Here is a 5349-nt window from a genome sequence, read left to right as displayed (position 1 = left end):
GGTGTGTGTGTCTCTCTGTACACCTAGATAGGATAGCAACACCTTCCCTTTCTCACCTTCCTACTCTTAAGACCTCAGGAAACTTCTGAGTATATACAGAAAACAGTTTTCACTCTGCCTCCTCCTGGAGCCTGAGGTCTGAGCCCGGCTCTTCACTCCACAGCCCAATACACCTTGAAGGGCCTCCTCTTCTCCGTGGGTTTGGGGGTAATTGCACCTGGAGGTCTCTTCCACCCTTCTCCAGCCTTGGGGGTGGGTTGCTAGGAGTTCTGCCTTCTTAGTGGTCACTAGGTCTTAGGTGAGGCTCCAAGCTAAACCCCGCAGGCCTGAGTCCAGTGCAGTCTGCTATGCCGCCATGCCTCCACCTGGTTCGTGACTTCCATCTCCACTCCCTTGGATTGTGCGACAGTGCCACATAAGTTTTCCTCCATTCTCCCCATGAAGACATGGTTGGCTGAATGAATTAATAGTGTAAACAAAATTACAGGAGTCTGTGTTTAACCTGCTTCTGAAAACAAACATGTTAAAGGTATTTAGAGCATTGTAAGAAGCACGTAAATAAATGCGGCTAATTTCAACTGAGTCCTGGCTGTTCTGGGGGAGCAGCCTCTACCAGGTCAGCCCTGCAGCTCTGAGCCCTTTTTGTTTCTGTTTTGTTTTGTTTTAAGACAGAGTCTCACTGCAACTCCCAGGCTGTAGTGCAGTGGTATGATCTCGCACCACTTATACTGCAAGCTCTGCTTCACTGGTTCAAACGATTCTCCTGCTTCAGTCTCCCGAAGTGCTGGGACTACAGGTGTGAGCTACCACACCTGGCTCACACCTCTATTTTTAGTAGAGACAGGGTTTCACCGTGTTGGCCAGGCTGGTCTTGAACTCCTGACCTCAAGTGATCCACCCACCTCGGCTTCCCAAAGTGCTAGGACTACAGGCATGAGCCACCGTGCCCGGCCGCTGAGCCCTTTTTGGAGTAGAGAAAAGAATAGCCAGGAGCATCGAGCACCCACTGGCTGCCAGGCCCTTCACCGAGCTGCGTCACCTCATAAGGGAGATAATGATAGGCTCCGAAAGGGTCACAAAACTTGCCCAGAGTTAGACTCAAGCTTTCTGGATCTGAGGTCTGCTTCTCTGCCTCACACCGAGCTGCTCTCCTCCAGAAGTGAATAATGTCTGCTCACTTCTAGAGGGAAGTGAAAAGGACAGACATTTCATGTGCTTGGGGTTCCCTCCTTTCCAATTAGTCTTAATGAGGTTTCCCCCCACTCTGTACCATGATTTCCAGAGAAGCAGTCACAGACTCACATCATCATAGCCCCCAGCACCCTGGCATGGTGCCTTGACCTCAGGAGGCCTTGCTGAGTGTTGGTTGGATTCAAATTGAATAACATCCGCCATTTCCCGGGGCTTTCACATATATTATCTTATTTGATCATCACCATCACCCCTGCAAGTGCGGAGGCAGCAGGCACAGGGCAAGGCAGCTGGTAACGAGGGCCAGGAGGGCAACCTTCACCCAATAGGGTCTGTTGCATGGGGCAGAATTTTGCCTGGGCCGGGGGCAGCTCATGTGGAAGAGGTCACTCTTGACAAGCGTGTTCTACAGCTGGTCATTCACTCGGCAAACATTTGTGGCTGTGTGGTGCAAACTGTGCTCCCAGGTGACCCATTAAATTCACAAAGACTCTGTGCTGATGGAGTCAAGCACGTGCGGCTCCTGCCCTCAATCACAGGAGGTCGGGCTGAGAGTGCTCACTCACAGTGTGGCGTCCCCCACGCCAGGAGGCAGCTTGGCTGGTCTGAGCTTTGAGCTTCGCAGGGAGCTGGCAGGGGCTCCAGGGTGCAGCAAGCTGACAGCCAGCTCCCAGCTGACCTCCGTGGGCGGCGATGAGACTCAGATTGGATTGTTCTTACGTAAAGAGTCATCCATGAGAAGCGGCGATCGATGGCTCCCCATCCGCTGAGGACCCAGCCTTGTCTAATGCCCCCCTCTCCCCGCCTCATCCTGCCTCTTCCACCCCGAAGGCCTGGCAGAGCCTCTCACTCCACCTCTATGAGTTTAGAAATCCTCATGCCTCAGGCCTTTTATGCCAACCTCCTTGCTTGACTCAGTTCCCACAGCTCACACTTGGGTCCCCACCCTGGGGTACAAATCCTGCCCAGTTCAGAGAACCAGGCTCAGTGCCACGGGCTGAAAACAGAACAAGACATGGTCCCTCCATGCACAAAATCAGGATGGCACCTGTTCCTATCATCTGAGTGTAAGCCAAAATCTCAATCAGTGTTGGTATCTGCCAAGGAGAAGGGGTTGGGTTTTCTCTCTGGGTCCCCCTTACACATGGCTATCAGCTTGGCCCACAAAGGGGACTTCATCACCACCTGGGGAGCCTCTTTGAGGTACTAACTCAGGAGTGCTGCCTCCCAGACCCCCAGATTCCCCTAAGAATGTCCCCTTGGCTCTTGGTCATGTCTGGAGCATCCCAGCTCCCAGGCAGAATTTGGTTCATGGTCATCTTCCCTTCTTCCATGGTTCTTTGTGAAGAAGGATCCAGGAGGGCTTGAGATAAAGAATGTGGGGGCCGGCATGGTGGTTCACACCTGTAATCCCAGCACTTTGGGAGGCCGAGGTGGGAGGATCACTTGAGGTCAGGAGCTCAAGACCAGCCTGGCCAACATGGTGAAACCCCGTCTCCACTAAAAATACAAAAATTGAGCCCGGCATGGTGTAATCCCAGCTACTTGGGAGGCTGAGGCAGGAGAATCACTTGAACCTGAGAGGCAGAAGCTGCAGTGAGCCGAGAGATTGTGCCACTGCACTCCAGCCTGGGCGACAGAGAAAGACTCCACCTCAAAAAAAAAAAAAAAAAAAGAATGTGGGGCAGGGGAATCACCACAGGGGCCCCACCAGAGATGGTGGCTGTGTTTTCCAGCTCACCCTGAGGGCTTCCCCCAGCTCGCATGCAGCCCTCCTGCCTCCGTTCTCCGTTCTCCGGCTCATCCTGTCCATTTGGAGGACTGCTGGGTTGGCCACCCGCCAGCCGCTCCTCCCACCAGGGCCACATCTGGTCCTCGCCTTTCACCCTCCAGAGGGAGCCAATCAGGGAGGTTGAGGAGAGTGGGGAACAGAGCAGATCAGGGAAAGCAATTAAAAAGCTGCTCTCAGGGTTACAAGCTGGGAGGTTGGGGGCAGGCTGGAGCAGGCCCTGGCTGGGTGGGGAAAAGCAAGGAAGAATGGGCCTGAGCTTATCAACCCCAGCGCAGCAGCCTGGGATCTGTGAAGGTGAGTGAGCCAATGCTGAGAAGGCCAGGGAAGAGCAAGGGGAAGGGACCCAGAGTTCAGCCAGGAACCATTCTGCAGCCACAGGAGTCGGTTCTAGACAGCAGAGCCTGGCTGGGCACAGGCTGAGGATGCGGGTAAGGAATGGGCCCTACCCTGAGGCAGCCCCCTCTCCAACAGAATGGAGCTCCTGCCCTCAAGGAGCTCCCATCTGACAATGAGCCATGGGTTCTAACCCGGGAGCCCCTATCCAAGGGAAGAGGATGACTCCTGTCCTGTGGGTGCTTTAGCCTGGGATTGGGAGAAACACTGTCCTTAGAGAGACCCCAGTTTGCTGGGAAGACATAGGTCCTAGCATCAGGAAGTCCCCATCTGTTGGGGGAAAGGCACGGGCCCTCTCCTTGTAAAGCTTCAGGCTGAGATGCAAATGAGACCCACACCCGAGAGAGAGTGACACACAGAGCTTTTCAAACTGGATGGAGTTGTGGGCTCAAGTCTAGGGATGGGGAGGGGTGAGGGTGGAGAAAACAGCACCCACTGGGGGAGTCAGAGAGCCAAGAGAGCAGGTGGGAAAGCAGTCTCTGCTCTGAGCCGGCAGAGAGAACTTGCTTGTGGAGACGAAGCCACCACCAGCTCGTGGTCTGGGAGTAGACAGTGCTGGCTCTCCCCCGTGCCTCACCAGCTGCTGCCCTCTGTCCCGTCCACACTGCCAAGTAACTGCTCTTGGGGGAGGGATGTCCACTTACTCCCAAAGGAGTTAACAGGACACAGGAGCCCCTTCAGAGGCCCCAGCTCCCGCCCCTCCGCCAACCCCATCGAAGATCCCCTAACATGTCGATAGGTAAAGCCCCTGGGAGGTGTTATGAAATGGAAGCTCTAATTTGTCAAGCACCTGCTGTGTCCAGCTTTCACTGATTTTATTCTTACAACTGGGGAGCAGGCATGGCTGAATCCCCATTTTACAGACATAGAAATGAAGACTCTGGCAAGGTTCTTGAAGTCATCAAAGACTGCATAGCTATTGAGTGGCCAAGGCTTTGCTCCCTCTCCTTGAGGACAGTGCTATAGCAGTCAGAGTCAAGTCTAGAGAACAAAGAGGGTGATGCCTCTGGGTGAAACAAATCTGGGTTTTAGAAAACTCCACCTGCAGCTACCAGACAGGCTTTCTCCCTGCCTCTAAACTGCGGTGGCTGTGGCCGCTCACACCTGACCAGCTGAGCACCGCCATCTAGTGGCCACTAGGCTCAGTTCCCTTCCACAGGAACGGGTCATGGATGAACAGACTTGCTGGTCACCAAGGCTCAGCCAGAGACACTGTGTTCTCTTCACCCAACTTGCTGACCACCACGCCGTGCCAGGCACTGGGCCAGGGCCAAGGGCCCAAGCAGAACCAGTGGGCAGCAGTCACGTGGTAAAACTGCCGTTTGAATTAGAGGCTGGCCTATTTGCAAACACCAGGCACCTTGGGTGAGGGTTGATGCCACATACGGGGTTGGTCTGTCCCAGGAGGCATCTGGGCTTTACCCTGTAAGCAGAAGGTCATCTAGCAGATTCTGATGCAAGGGAAGGGCACGGGGAGGTCATCTTGTCCCCACCTCGGCTTGAAGCAGGAACAGCTTGGCTGTAGGCTCCTTGAAAGGGCATCCAGGCATCTCTCTCCATGGCTGGTACTATCCTGTTGTGCAGTCTAGGCGCCAGTCTAGGGTTTGGCCTGAGGCTTTAGAAGTTGGGGCCTTCCAGGCCGGGCGCGGTGGCTCATGCCTGTAATCCCAGCACTTTGGGAGGCCGAGGCGGGCAGATCACAAGGTCACGAGATTGAGACCATCCTGGCTAACACGGTGAAACCCCGTCTCTACTAAAAATACAGAAAAATTAGCTGGGCGTGGTGGCGGGGGGACCTGTAGTCCCAGCTACTCGGGAGGCTGAGGCAGGAGAATGGCGTGAACCTGGGAGGCGGAGCTTGCAGTGAGCCGAGATCGTGCCACTGCACTCCAGCCCGGGCGACAGAGCGAGACTGTCTCAAAAAAAAAAAAAAAAAAAAAGAAGAAGTAGTTGGAGCCTTCCATTCGGGGAAG

This window comes from Macaca nemestrina, chromosome 17 (assembly GCF_043159975.1).
Source record: "Macaca nemestrina isolate mMacNem1 chromosome 17, mMacNem.hap1, whole genome shotgun sequence".
Taxonomy (NCBI): Eukaryota; Metazoa; Chordata; class Mammalia; order Primates; family Cercopithecidae; genus Macaca; species Macaca nemestrina.
The sequence above is the reverse complement of the archived record's forward strand: the minus strand, read 5'-3'. Positions refer to the sequence as shown.